We start from the raw sequence: 16,015 nt of genomic DNA, 5'->3' as shown, positions 1-16,015 counted from the left end.
GTTGGTGGTGTCAAAATTGCATTGTTGGACATGCCATTGGTGTCAGATTGAACACAAGAAAGATCATCATTAGAAAGAGAGGATGGGAACATTCAGCTTCACTACCTCCCTCCCTTCTGGGAAGAGAGGAGGGCTGGAAACTGGGTCATAAAACTTTTGAATAAGACTGGAGATTCAAAGAGCTTCAGGGTTGATGACTGTTTCTATATGCCAGAAGGGTGGGATACCCCAACTTCATGGGGTAGAGGCTTCTATACCCAGGACCCATGCAGATATTGTTTTCTGTATCTCTTTATCAAGCTTTACAATAAACTAACAAACTTGGTTGTACTAACAAAGTACTAAACCTGAAGGGAGTTCCTGGAGAGCCCCAAATATTTAGTTGTCTGAGCAGAGGCATGGGTAACCTGTGCACCCCTTCTGCAGTTGGCATTGGGAGTGATGGAATCTTGTGGGATTGTACCCTTTAACTTATGGGATCTGATGGGAACTCCAGTCAGTGGCGTCAAAATTGAATTGTTAGACATGCAATTGGTGTAGGAGAACTGGCTGGTGTCAGATAATGCTCCATACAGGCACTGCCAGTGGGGCTCTTTGGAGTTGGGAGTTTCTATGAAAGTACGTAAGGATAAATGAAATCATAAAGGCAGGGCTCTGATCTGATAGGATTAGTGTCTCTGTGAGAAGAGACATCTCAGAGACCTTGCTGCTTTCTGTGTGCATGCACCAAGAAAAGGCTGTAGGGGGCCAGTAGGTGGCATGGTGATTGAAATGCTGGACTCCCATGTGGCCAACTGTGGTTAGAGTCCTGGGCCTGGTGGCCTGTTTTCTCACTTTCCCTCTCTCTCTCTTCCTTTCTCTCTCTCTCTCTCTCGTGAGTGCACATACCCAATAGCATATTTTTAAAAATAATAATAATAAATAAAATTAAATAAATAGTTCTTAAAAAAGAAACAAAGGCTGTGTAAGGACATAGCAAGGATACTGACAGACAGGGCTTTAATATATGAATTTGGGGCTTGGAGGACATGAGCATTTAATTCATAACAACACTCAAAACATGGAATCTAATTCCCCACCTCTTGAACGTGGGTTGGACTTAGTGACTTGCTTCTAACAAACAGAATGTGGCAGTGGTCCAGCAATGGGGGTGTAGTGGCAGCGTGCTGCCCTGCAATGCTGGAGCCACATGAAAGATCAGGGCTTCCGAGACCAGCAATTGGCGTAACGGCTATGTTGCTGGACTCTCATGTAGCTGACCGCGGTTCAAGTCCTGAACCCAGTAGCTTAAACTCATGCCGGGCGCATGTGTGTGCATGCCTAAGATCCTGAGAGGAGAATGGAGGAGAAGGGATTGCGGCATGGCCATCCCTCCTGGGGGGGTGATTTCTCGCTTTCTGTCTCTCTGTCTCTCTCTGTCTTTCTGGCAAGCGCACGTGCCCCATAGCAAAAACCTCTCAAAAAAAGAGAAAGATCAGGGTTTGGTTCAGACTGACTTGTACACACTGGGCATGTGTACAGGTGTCCATGGTCCTGGCTGACTGTGAAGGCTTGGGGGGAATTGCAGTGTGAAACCCTATTATGGATGCTTCTCTCCTGCTCTTTCTCTCTGTCTCCCTCTCATGAAAAAGAGAAAGAAAGAAACCTAAAACAAATAGAATGTGGCAAATATCTGAGTCTAGGTCAAAAGAGGATAGCTTCTGCTTAGGTTTCCCTATCGGATTGTTAGCTCTGGGAGAAGCCAGTTGCTTGGTGTAAGGACATTCAAGCAATTTGTGGAGAAGCCCACATGGAGTGGTACTGAGTCTGCCTGCCAACCCCCACAACTGTGTTGCCAGTCATGGGAGGGAGTCATCTCGGAAGCAGATCCTCCAGCCCCAGGCAAGCTTTCAGATGACTGCAGCACCAGCTAACATCAGAACTGCCTAGCCAAGCTCTTTCCAAATTCCAAATTCTGGACTCACAGAAACTACAAGATATTAAATGTTTATTTAGTATTATTATTATTGTTAGAGGTTTTTGATTTAAGGCACGTGCAGTGGCTGGAGGGTTAAAGAGACAGAAACAGTGAGAGGGAAACTGAGAAATCACCCCCAATGGAGGGATGGCCACATCACAATCCCTTTTCCATTCTCCTCCTGGGATACAAGACACGCACACACACGTGCCTGGTGTAAGTTTCAAGCGACCAGGTCTAGGACTCAGACTGCGGTTGGCCTTGTGGGAGTCCAGCAACATAGCCGCTACATCGTCTGCTGGCCCCTTATTATTATTATTATTTTTAATTTGTTAAACAGTGCATGTACTTGCTAGAGAGAGAAAAAGAAAGTGCAAAAACACCCCCCGGGGGAATGACAATGCCATAGTCCCTTCTCCTCTGCTTGCTCTTGGGATTTTGGGTATCCATATATACATGCTGGTGCATATTTCAAGCCACTGAATCCAGGACTTGAACCACACAGTTGGCTATGTGGGATCCAGCTGCCTTAACCACCATGCCACCTAGCTGGCTCTGCTTATTGTTTTCAAATTTATTATTTTAATTTTTAGATTTTTGTCATAGGGTTTATGTTCTTGTCAGGGAGAGAGAGAGAGAGGGAAAGTGAGAAATCACCCTCCAGGGGTGATGGCCATGCCACAATCTCTATTTTCTTTTGGTGATTTTGGGCACACACACACACACACACACGTACCCAGCATGAGTTTCAAGCCACCAGGTCCATGACCCAAACCACAGTCGGCCATGTGGAAGTCCAGTACCTTAACTGAGATGCCACCTGCCAGCCCCATTTATTGTTTTTAAGTCACTAAGCTGTGGCGTAATTTGTTTCACAGCAATAGATAACTAATACAGCCATCTTAACCTCTTCCCTCTCAACTTTAGGGCCCAGCAAAACCCCAATACTGGTCAAATCTAACTTTCAATTGTTTCACACCTGCATTCCAGCTACTGAATGTGGTTAGATAAAACTGTGCAAAAAGATTTCCCTTTAAATTCACAACCACCAGCCTCAGGAGGATATAGTGCTGCCCAATAATCCTACATTTTCTCCCCAAGCCAATTGCCCTCCTACTCCTTGAGATAGCCACACCACACCTCCTCTCTTCTCAGGCCTCCTCATAAGTCTCCGTTTCTCACTTTCAGCTGATCTTATCATTTTTCCCACTCTGAGAAAAAAAAAGAAATCAGAAGAAATTTCTCATCTTCCCACCACCAAAAATACCAACCTCCTGTAGTTAGGCCCACATACTCTGCCTTTCTTCCTCTTACAATAAATGGGCCATCCTTGTGTCTGTCTGAGGTCAGCCCCTCTCCTCACACACTGGATCCCTCCCCCTCTTGCTTATTAAAAGGCGGCACTCCGGTAATTATCTGCTCTCGCATCTGCGTCATCAAATTTTCCCTTCTAGCATACTAATGGAATATAATAATGCTCATTAAATAAAAAAATTCCTGACCCTATATTTTCCTCCACTTACTTCACCATTTGTCTGTTAACCATTCAGAGTAAAATTTTAAGAATTGTCAGTCCTCTGTATCTTCACCTCCTATTCTCACATGTACTCCAAACAAGCTTTTCTCCCTGCCAAGACAGTGAAACCACATTTGACAAGGTCACCAATGACTTTGTCTTTTCTTTTTTTAGTTTGTTTACTTATTTCTTCCAAGAGCAAGTGAGCAAGAGATACAAAGACACACACACACACACATACACACACACTAGATTCTTGACACTGTGATCTACCTCTAGTCTGAGTCAGGCCCAGATCATGGGCACATGCATGCCAATGTACTCAGGGAGGTCTCTGAATGCAAACCCAGAACCTTCCCACTTGGGTCAGCCTTGCAGAGTGTTGGTGGCTGCACTATCTTCCACCCCCGTGGTCACCAGTCATTTCTATTTTACAGATTCAATGGTCAATTTTCCATTCTAATATGACTTACCAGCAACATTTTATCACTCCTTTTGTTCTTTCTTTTTCTTCCTTCCTTCTTTCTTTCTCTCTCTCTCTTTCTCTCTCTCTCTCTCTTTCTTTCTCTTTCTCTCTCTCTCTTTCTCCCTTTCTTTCTTTAGTCCTTTCTTCTCCCTCTCTTTCTTCTTTCTTTCTTTTTCTTTTTTAATTGTCAAAGGGTGAATGTGTTTGCCTGCGAGAGACAGAGCGAGAGGGAGAGGACACAAGCACTGTCTCCAACAGGGCATGGTCACATCGCAATCTCTTCCCCCATTTCACTGGAATTTGGGGCATGCATGCACTTGTGCCCAGTGTGTTTCTCAAGCCACAGGGACTGAGACTCAAACCAGCGGGCCATGTAGGATCTGGCTTTCCTCAACCACTAAGCCACATCGCCTGCTCAATCACTTCTTTCTGAAACACTATCTTCAGTTGCTCCCAGGATACCAGAGTCTTCCAATCTTCCTTCTGCTTCAGTAGGTGCTCCTTTTCCATTTAAAACATTTGTGTTGTTGTTGGGGCCAGCAGGTGGTGAAGTAGTCAAGGGACTGGATTCCCACATGGCTGTCCGCAGTTTGAGTTCGGGACCCGGCAACTTGAAATTCACGCTGGGCACGTGTGTGTGTACCCCAAATCTTAGGAGATGAATGGAGGAAGGATTGCTGTGTGACCATCTCCCCTGGGGGAGTGATTTCTCACTTTCTCTCTCTCCATCTCTGTCTCTCTGACAAGTGCACGCACCCTATAGGGAAAAAAAATCTCTCAAGAAAAGAATTGCCAGAGGGTACGTGCACTTGCCAAAGAGAGACAGGGACGGAGAGGAAGAAAATATCCCGGTGGAGAAGCATCACAACACAATCCCTTCTCTTCCATTGGAGAGTTAGATTTCCTCCTTTTGGGATTCTGGGAACATGCACATGTGTCTGGCATGTTTCTCAAGCTTCCAGGTCTAGGACTTGAACTATGGGGTAGGCCACAGTGTGTTCTAGCTTCCTAAACACTGGGCCACAGAGCTGGCCCCCTTTTCCTTTTTCCAGATTTGCTTTCCCCCTTTCTAAGATTGGAATGCCCTAGGGCTTGTTCTTGGATGTCCAATGCTCTCCTCTCTTTCTTTTTTCCCTCCCCTCTCCTGTTTTCTACCCTTCCTCTGGAGTGACCTCATCTAGTCCTAAGGCTTTGAACGCCATCCATATAATGCAGACCCCTACTTACACCTCTAATCCTGAGTCTCTGTCCTGAGCCCAGGATGAATAAAGGCAAAATTCACCTTCATTTTCCTCTTTTTGGCATATCTCACCTCTCAGTGACTTTACTTCTGTTACCCAGTGCATTGATATTCAGGTAACTGACAGGAATAAAACACGGCCTAGTGCTTAGCACAGGCCCTTGTACACAATGGGAATATTAATCGAGTGTAACTAAATTACTCCTTTCAGGGAGCAGTATTTACATTTTGCCAAAAGGCAAAGTTATACCTCTCTGTTGGTAGAATTTCACATATTGTATAATCCCCATCCAATTTGGGAAGACAATAGGGAGTGGAGTTTGAGAGTGCAAGGCTTTTCCAGAATCACTCAAGTCTTGTTGCTTACTGACTCAATCTGTCTGTAGGCTCTATTATATTTTGTTGTTTTCTCTATGTTTTGTGGTCTTGTGCTGATGAGGATGAAGGAGAATGGTCAGGTGTTTCAGCAAAACCTCATCCTGAATGTTTGCGTTTCCTGCATGGTTGTGGTAGTCCAATGGTTAGAGTATGGTAGTGAGAAGCTGGGGATTTGTTCTCTACTTTGCTTTTCACAGAGAAACCTTGTTCTTCAGCCACCAAATGAACCCTTGCCTTGGTCCAAAATGGTGCATATTTCAGTCGAAAAATCGAAGTTGGACCTTGCCATCTAACTGGTTAGTGTTACATATTTACTATAGAGCACGTGAGCTTGCCGGAGGGAGACATGGTGGAGGGAGAGGTGAGAGAGCACCCATCGGGGGATGATCATGCTGCCCTTTCTTCTCCTCCAGTCTTCTCTTCAGATTTTGGACACGTATGCACACATACCCAGTGTATTTTTCAAGCCGCCAGGTCTGAGACTCAAACCACAAGACTGAAATCAGGTCATCAGCTATGTGAGATTCAGCCCCCTCAACCACCACACCTCCACCTTGCCACATTGTTACTTCTTAACATTTGTTATAAAGAGCATATGCGTGTGCAGGTGCAACACACACACACACACACACACACACACACCAGAAGCATCCTTGACAGGGCTTTGTTGTGACACGGTCCCCTCCCCACAGCCCTCCAACTTATCAGGATCTTAGGCACACGTGCCTGCGCCCGACAGGTTTCAGGCAGACTGGGAGGACAGGGGATCTGAAACAGCAATTGGTCACATGCCGAATTTCAGTTCAGTGCACAGCTGGCAGCATCACTGAGGCTGGGCCACACCTCATTTCTTAATATGAGCCTTTAAGCAGAGTCTGGGTTACAGGGGCCCCCACTTCCATCAGAATTACTTCCAAAAGGTCCTGGTAATCAAGGACTGGCCAGAAACCACTCATACCTCACTATCTAGTCTCGGCACAGTGGCACCCAAGTCCAGAATCTTCTGAGGACTTAGCTTCCTTCCAAGGGGTTGTATGTAACCTTCCACAAGGATGGCTGTAAAATGGGAGGGACGATCATTCTTTGCATACAGAGGCCAGAGAGGGTAGACATGTTCATGGTCACGCAACAGGTTTCCTAACAGAGCAAGGAGATGTAACTCAGGTCTCTCGACTCCCTGTGTTGCCTGCATTCTGCTCAGCTGGTTCCTTCCCTTTCTAGTAAGTGATTATCCTTCTCTTCTTCCTGATAAAGGCTCAAGCCTGGGGACCAGCAGTTGGCATAATGGCTATGTTGCTGGATTCCCATGTAGTCGACCATGGTTCAAGTTCCGGACCCAGTGGCTTAAACTCACGCCGGGCGCATGTGCATGTGTTCCCAAGATCCTGAGAGGAGAATGGAGGAGAAGGGACTGCAGCATGGTCATCCCCCTTGGGGGGTGATTTCTTACTTTCTGTCTCTCTCTGTTTTTCTGGTGAGCGCATGCGCCCTATAGCAAAAACCTCTAAAAAAAAGAAAGAAAGCTCACGTCTGCTAGGCTCAGGATTTTACCAGGGCTCTGTGTGGGACAGAACAAAAGCCTGAGTATTTATAAAATCATTCCTTTGAGTCCTTAATTCCTTTCTTAAAAGCGGTTTGAATTTCACAGGGTTGGGGGACGTGGGGGAGAAGGTTAAGCCCAAGGACTAGAACTCGGGAATTCTGAACATGGAGCCATGACTACACCACATTCTGAAGTTCCCAGTCCTGTAACACCCCATGTCAGAGGTGAGCTCTGACTGGAATGGATGTTTTCCAGCCTGGGTAACAAGAAGTAGAGAGACATTGACTGAGAGGTTCTGGAAAGAAACTTCTAGTTTGTTCCATGAGAACTATTAAAAAAGCAGTTTGTGGACAAGTGTGCAGGCAGCTTTAATTACTGCTGGCAACATGTTGCATCCTTGAGGATGGAGAGTCTTAGGATGAAGTATGCCATGGAAGACAGAGTGGAGAGACAGAAATGACATAGAGCAGCTAGAGGAGACTGTGTATAAGAGGATTTTGCCTCAGGGAGCATGCCAGGGAGAGAGACAGAGACAGAGACAGTGAGAGGGAAAGTGAGAAATCACCCCTCTAGGGGGAATGGCCATGATGCAATCCCTCCTCCTCCACTCTCCTCCTGAGATCTTGGGCACATATGCACATGCACCCAATGTGAGTTTCAAGTCACTGGGTCTGGGACTCAAATCATGGTCAGCCATGGGGAAGTCCAGTGACATAACCACTACACCATCTGCTGGCCCCTCAAATTTTTTTTAAAGTTTAATTATTTCTTCCTTTTTGTTCTTGAGAAAGTGAGGTGCCTTTGACTAAGTCTCAGCATATCATAATCTCCCCCCAGTCTTTCAGCCAACCAGGGCCACTGGCATGTGCATGCGCCTGGCATGTTCAGGTCAACTTGGGATCTGAACCCAGGCCTCCTATGTATTGTAGTTCCAGCATCATGCAGCAGGGCCCTATTGCCTGCACCACTGCAGCTGGACCACTTGGGCCTTTTTTATTGTCACAGACCAATATATTTCTTATTAAAAAAAAATGACTAGAGTGCATGTGCACTCAACGAGAGAGAAAGTACCTTTTAATAGGGTGTGGTCATGCCATAATCCCGTCTCCTCTGTTTCTCTATCTCGTCAGGATTTTGAACATGCATGCATATGCACCCAGCATGTTTTACAAGTTTTTGGTGCTGAGAGTCAAACTAAGGTCAGCCATGTGGGATCTGGCTCCCTTAACCACTAGGCCATAGGTCTGGCTGAACCCAGTAGATTCTTTTTATTGTTTTATTCAGTTTGAGTTGTGTTTTCTGTTATTGCATGAAAAATTATTTATCCTCCTGATAAATTTATGGCATTCAGACTCTGTGCTACAGCCTCAAGAACAGGGAGGTATGGTCTGTTATGAGAACGTTCTATCCTGGCCCAGTGGACGTGTCGCTCTTTCTTGGAGAGGGAGGGAAGGTTGAGCAAATTCATCTTGCAGCTTGGACAGTAGGGGTGAAGAGTCAGTCATTCAGCAAAGGACTGGCTGAAGGGAAGTTCCATGTGTTGAACGTGACCCTCTGGAGGCTCAGAGGGTTTAGGCTGCCATATTCCATGTAGCAGATGCTTTTTGCCTGAGGTTCCCAGACTTCTATTGGGTCCATGGAAAGGCATCAGGAAGTCCATGAAACCTTGAAATTGGATTAAGAATTTTACGCAGGTGTATTTTTACCAGATTCTCAAAACAAAGAATCACTGCTCAATGTCTAGATGGTATAAATTCTTCTACATGCACCAACCTCGATTTCCGCTTGTCATAAAATAGGATTGACCACTCCTCTTCTTCCCTCCTCCCCAGAAGGGATGAACATCTGAAAGATCATAAATGGTAGATAAACTCATTAGATGGAAAAATCTTTTTAAACTTGCCTGGTACTGTGCTACACAGTGGGAGAGGACTTGAGCGTCCAGCAAAGACAGCCAGGAGCATAGTGAAGGAGAATAAGGAAGGTCAGACCTACTCGCTCTGCAGAAAATGGATACACACGAACATGTACCTATGGATACTGTATGGCCTGAGTGTGTAGGGATGGCAGCTAACATTTGCATGGCAGCTGGTTTCCAAGGGACATTTCCACAACATCGTCTCATCTGGTCCTCGTATAGGCCATGGAAGCTAGCTCTCCCATATTTCCCCCAGGTTCAGAGAGTGAACTCAACGAGAGAAATAATGATGATGCTGTGACCCCAATTCAAGTATCCCATGTCCTCCCCTGGTGCACTATCACCTATGTCAGTGTTTTCTAAACCTGGCTGCTCATCAGCATCACCTGGATGTTGCTCTGAAATAGCATCTGGGTTCAGCGGTAGCCCTGAAAAACTGATGGGCAGGGCCTGGGTATCTGCATGTTTTCGAAGTATTCCAGGTGAATCTGAAGACCACTTTGGTTTTGAAACAACTGCTTTATATAAAGAGCAGTGTGTGGGTGTGTGTATGTGTATTTGTGATTGCACACACACACACACACATACATATGTTCTACAGGGGCCTAGGAAACCTGTAAAACAGGTAATATGTCTAGGACACTTCTCATCTCTTATAGGGCTCTGCCTGTCCTCCCTGAAAAACTGATGGGCAGGGCCTGGGTATCTGCATGTTTTCGAAGTATTCCAGGTGAATCTGAAGACCACTTTGGTTTTGAAACAACTGCTTTATATAAAGAGCAGTGTGTGGGTGTGTGTATGTGTATTTGTGATTGCACACACACACACACATACATATGTTCTACAGGCAGGCCTAGGAAACCTGTAAAACAGGTAATATGTCTAGGACACTTCTCATCTCTTATAGGGCTCTGCCTGTCCTTTGACCATCCTTCCTCATGCTAGCCCCTCATCAGGTGTGAGCTGATGGGCTTAAGGAATTAACCCCCTCAATGGGGGTTGGTGCATTGTCACTGTAGACTCTAAGGGGTAGGCAATCCTTCAAATTCAAAAGTAGTAAATCTCTAACGGTGGAATTCCAGGCTTTGGGACAGACAAATGGATGCACTCGATGTTTTAAGGCAGGGAAATATCTTATTACACTGAGTGGTGGTTGTGCATTTGCCCTGATAGTTTTTCGCTGCAGAATTTCCAACGTGTCTGTGACCTGCTTGCATGTATACTGGACAAATACAATACCCACAAAACTCTCAGAGTGACAAGCACACACATATATTAAGCATGTGGATCTTTAGAGCATGCAACCTTTCTTCAGGGAGAAAAAAAAAGAAAGAAAGAAAGGCTTTTCAGTGTCAAGTCTCACCACAAGGCATGCTCTTGAAGCTGGAGGAGAGGCATCTGGAAACACGAGTTTGTCATGGAAACGCTGACAGGGCTTCATCCGAGGGATGTTCACAGGTGCAGCCTGGATGGCGCAGCCTCTTGTGGCTTATTTACATCCCAGCCCGCTGAATGAGTTCCTTTTTCTTGTTGCCTGGCCTCTGATTAGTCAGCTGGCCTTCTGGGGATTTGGGGCTGGGGGTTACCAAGAAGGTGGTTATGTCTCTGGTTGGGGGGTTTTCAGACTTTGGAGTACAGAATTGAGGGGTGTCTTAGGATTAGCTTCACATGGGGACAAAGGCTCCTGGAGCGAGTCGAGAGAGGAAGGAAGTGAAGGGAGAAAGAAAGGAGGGAAGGAAGGGAACCGTGCTGATTCTAAGTGCCTGGCATGACCCGAGGAGCATGCAGGCATCAGCCTCAGGCCTTCATCACTCCTTGAGCGCCCAAGATTATCTCTGTATCACAGGGGAGGAAACAGGCTAGCAGCTCTCAGAGTGGGAGCTTACCTCCAGTCATTTTGATGGCCGAGTGGTGTAAGGATTGGGAAGCATCCCTGAACTCACCACTTTCACTAATGCCAAGGCCCTGGAGCAGAGAGCAAAGGCCTTCCCATGACAAGCAGTGAGAAAGTTGCAGATGCAATTCCTCCTGAGAGCGTGTGTGGTGCCCACCCCAGGTCCTGCCAAGGGCTAGAAGGGAAACCTGACTACAGACCTGTGCTGTGGTGTGCAGGCTTTGCTCAAGCATAGGTACTGGGTCCTTGAAGGTGTGAGTTCTCTTTCCTTCCCAACTGGACCCCAGACATCCTAATAGGAGCCAGAGAAGGTCACCAGCAGCTTTATGGAGCCAATGGTCAGGGCTTGAGAGTCTGGGGGAGGATGTTTCTTTCTGTGGGGAGTGTCCATTTATTGGGGAAAGTGTGCTTCTTTAGGGATTCCTGATAAGGGGACACAGGAGCTCTGTATACAGAGTCTGGGTAGGATGAGGGGAAGGCAGCATAGTCCAGGTATTCCAGGAGTTCAGTTTGGATGGAGAAAGACCTGCTTTTTCAACCCTGGCCACAGACCACTGACCTACCACCATGGGAACTGAAGCCACTGACCTACCCTGGGCGGTGACAAGAGCTGGAGTGAGACTTAGACCCTTAGCCTTCTCGTGCATGTCTACAAGGCCCCAGAAGTAGCCCCAACCCAATGCAGGCCTTTCTATGGTGCCACCTCTCCTGGGGCTTTCTGCTTTGGCCAAGCCCCGCGGTTCTGAAGAGGGGCTATGTGCAACCAGGGCAGCTCGCATCAGGCCCGGGTCCACTCCCTAGCCGCATCTGTCCTCACCAACATGGGCCCAGCTTACTCTCTCTACCAGGAGCCTTGGGAGCTTGGGAGACATTCCAGGGCTGGCTCTGACACGACTTTGCTGCTTAGTGCGCCAGGCGATCAGAGCTGACTCCTCTCCCTTCTCCCTCAGAGGTGTTGATAGTAACAGCAGCGACGAGCTGCCAAGTTGGCAGGAGAACAGAGCGACTGTGCACTGCGGATGGAGGGGGGCGGGGAGCAGCCAGCCAGCAGAGGGCCGGGCCAGACGACAGTTTGTTTATCCTGAAATGGAAGGGTCCCTCCAGTCTGGGCAGCCAGCATTTTGCAAGAGGGAAGGAGGCTATAGTGGAGGGGGGAGGGCTGAGGCTCCAGGGGAGGCCTGGGGCTGGGGATACCTGGGTGGCTCCTGGTTCTGGGTATTGTTTGAGTCAGCGGGAGAGGCCTTCTAACTGGGCCTGAAGTCACCAGCCAGCCTGGTCCCGAGAGGCATGCGAGACCTCAGAGGCATGCCAGACCTTGGAGGCAAGATAGAGATAACTTTTGCTCCCTGTGGATGAAACAGGCTCTGGAGTTTCCAAACTGGAATGACCTGGGGTGGGGAGCTAGTGAGTTCTGAAGCCATTTCCTCCTATAGCTGGGGTCCTCCAGGGCCACTCAGGAGGGTGCCCAAACTCTGTCAATCAAATGGAGCTGGGAGCTTGGGCAAATCATCGAACTCTCATGAGCCTCAGATTAGTAATATCTATCTACTCCAGTGTTTTGCATGAGGATTCAACAGAGTAATAGCAAAAACTTGTCTGTGGCTTACTACATGGCAGAAACTGGGAGAGTTTTATGTACAAGAGGTCATGAAAAATTTCACAGAAAATGCATACTATGAAGAAACAATTCATTTAATTTGATTTCAGTGTGCCTTTTTTTCGCAGGGCCAGTCAGTGGCATGGTGGTTAAGGCTCTGATCCCACATGGCTGACTGCATGGTTAGAGTCCTGGACTCAACAGTTTGAAATACACATTGTGTGTGTGTGTGTGTGTGTGTATGCGTGCATGCCTAAAATCGAGAGAGGAAAAATAGAAGGGATTATAGCGTGCCCATCCTTCTTGTGGTGTGCTTTCTCTCCCTCTGTCTCTCTCCAGAGAGCTCACACACCTTGTAGCAAAATTTTAAAAGCATTTTGCACCAAAACAAACTCATACTTTAATTCTATTTTTCCACAAACTTTTTGAAGTCCTCTCATGAATGAATGTACTTGATCTTCAAACTTTATCAGGTGGATACTATTAGTATTCCCATTTTATTCATGAGGTAAATGAGGCACAGAGAAGCTAAGTAACTTACCCACGGTCACAGAGCTTGTGAGTAGCAAAGTTGGGGACTCGAGTCCACTGATGTGTCACAGGTCAATGTTCCCAGACCCTGTACAAACTGGCCTCAGTGCCGCAGAGCTCTGAGCAGAGTCGGACACAGAGCAAATGTTCAATCCTTGTTATCTTCCACCACGACTCTCCCTGAGTAGTTCAGACAGGGGACCTGGGCTCCTGGCCTCTGCCTCAGGGATTCCGTGGGGCCCTGGGGCATCCTCCTTCCCATCTTTAGTCTTGCTCATCCTGGGAACTGGAGGAACCCCTCCTGTGGTGGGGGAGCTGCTGGCTTTCCCTGCTTCTCTCTTCTCCTCCCCTCCTCCTTCAGACAGAGCAGAGGAATTCTCAGCTTCTAGTTACCCTCAGCCTGCAAAGAAAACATAGTCTGCTGCGTCTGCTGCCAGTTCCTCTTTAGTGACAGCCACAACCCGTTTGCTCAGTGCCAGCCCCAGCCTGTGCTGTGAGTAGAGCCAGGAGCCTGGGGCTAGACCCCAGGGTCCTGCATGACAGCCTGGGCCGGTCACTTCAAGTCTGAGCCTGGGACTTCCCAAAAAGACATGCCTGGCCCCCAAAATAATTTCTTGAAGATCTTTTGGAATGAAGGTTGGTGATGTAGAAATGAAGTCCATTTTATGGACTCTTTCTACGGCAGGAAATCCAATGTATTGCTATGTTCCCATATCTTGGGGGGTTCATTCATGCAACTTTGCAAAAAATTTTCTGCAGCTTTTTAAAGACAGAGGCAGTCACCCCCAATAGGATCGTTATGCCACGATCCACCTCCTGTCTGTTAGCCTGGATCATGGGCATGTTCATATGCCTAGTATGTACAGGAAGACCCTGGGACCTGGACCCAGGACCTTCCCACGTGTGTCCATTTGGGTCCCCACTGTGCCACCCTCTGGCCTCATAATCAGCTTTACAAGCCCACTTAGCTGTGCTCCTGGCCATCTTAGCCTCTTGTGTGGTACCAGGCATGCCACTTTCTGGGTGGCCAGAACTAACCTCTGCCAGCTGAGAGACAGCCAAAGCAGAGCCCGGAGTTGGATTCCTGAATGCTTCTTAGGCCTGGGTTCCTCCCTGGCACAATCAAGCCTCAGTCATCAGTGCTAGGGGAAAGGAATCGCAGTGTAGATGTAATGAAATGACGTTTTTGCTTATGTAAGCTGGGAAACATTGCGGGTGTGTTGGCTACAGATTCACTCTCCTAAGTGTTTCCTTCAGGTCTTAGGACTGATGACAGGAGGAGATGGGTGGGGTTGCAAGCTGAGGCTGAAACTCCGCTGTGGATAGCTCAGAAGGAAAAGGAGTATTCTAAATATTGCTTAAGAGAAAACAGGGACATAGACTCTTCTGGTCAATCATTTTTAGTTAAAGAAATGTTGAGGGTCAGCCTTGTAACTCAGTGCTACCCATGGTCACAGAGCTGGATTCCACATGGCTGACCGAGGTTCCAAACCTAGCCCCCAGCAGCTTAAGAAATATGCTGAGTGCATGTGCATACATGCCCCAAATCCCAACCTCATGGGGGAAAAGGAGATGAGATTAGGTGATTATGCCTCACTAGGGATGTGGGCGGGTGCTTTTTCCTTTCTTCTTTCTCTCTCTGGTGATTGCAAGTACCCTCTGGCAATTAAAAACAAGCAAACAAAAAGAGTCTGTCACAACCCAACAACTTCTGCCTCCTCCTTAACGACACAAACAGCCCTTAAGGCTCCTTAGGTAGGAGAGTACTCTCTGCCTGGGCCAGGAAGGTCAGGAGGAAACTGAGTCTTCAAAGCAGAGGAAATATCCTGAGGTATCTCAGGCCACACCCAGAAAGCAGCTGTCCATCACCACACAGGTGGACCGCCATCTTGATCTCTGGGGTCCAAATACTGAAAGTGGTTTGTGAGAGGTTTGTTTTGCCCAGTGTTGTAGTAGAAGTCACAGAGTCAGCTTGCTGCCACGTCTGCTGCATGAAGTAAATGAAAGGAGTCCAGAAACGCATTCACTCTGTCAGACCCTGCGGGGCTCATTTCTAACTGGTGACAAAGGGTCTGAGGTGTGGGATCAGTGGGAAGACCCGGAAGAGTAGAGCCACCATCTTCTTCCTGCTGCTGGTTCTGCTGGGAGCCAAGCAGTAGTCAGAAGAAAGGTGCCAAGTCGGGCGAGGTGAGAAACAAAGCCAGAGTTGGAAGAAGAGGGCAGAGTTCACAGGGGTAATGAAGATCAGGGCAAGAACTGATGGGTGCAGGCACCGGTCTGCCTATGAGATTGCTCGCTGCAGGGCACTGCCGAGAGAGGTGGCCTGACTGGGGGGTGGCATAGGCCAAGGGTACACTCCCCAGCCCTTGACCTCTTTGGACGAGTCACATGACAGGGCCAGTGCAGAGGCAGGGAGACGCTCAAGATGACCTGTGAGAGTTCCTTCCCTCTGCAGGCCTCTGTGGGAAGCCAGATGGGCCAGCAGAAGTGGGTCGAGGTTCGATTTTCCTGAAGAAGCCCTGAGCTGGAGACAGGAGGCATTGACTCGTTATTTATTTATGAGGCTATCGATTATAATGCAGCTTTTCCACAGGATCCTGAGCAGCTCAAGTTGGGAGAGGACACCTACTACCAGCCATGTCAGGCACTCAGATAGGCCACTTCAGTCCCTCCCAGATTCTCTTTCACCTCCCAGCCCCTTCTGCAGCCCTCACCTCTGCTCCTACTGGGACTCAGGGGGTTTAGACAGCTCTTCTATTTGCCCCTTCCTCAGGTCTGGAAGTCCTGGGTTCTTTCCTATATTTAGGACACATTGCAATACCCCAAATTCTGACAGCACAGGCAGTGCTTAACTTAGCTAAAGATGTAAGATTTCCAATCTATAAAAAGCCTCTGAGATCCTTCTAACAAAACTCTTGTTTTACTGAAGAACAGCAGTTGAGGGGAAGTGATTTCTCCAGTCTCACACAGTGGCA

Source organism: Tupaia chinensis, unplaced genomic scaffold (genome assembly GCF_000334495.1).
Source record: "Tupaia chinensis unplaced genomic scaffold, TupChi_1.0 Scaffold000416_1, whole genome shotgun sequence".
NCBI lineage: Eukaryota > Metazoa > Chordata > Mammalia > Scandentia > Tupaiidae > Tupaia > Tupaia belangeri.
The sequence above is the reverse complement of the archived record's forward strand: the minus strand, read 5'-3'. Positions refer to the sequence as shown.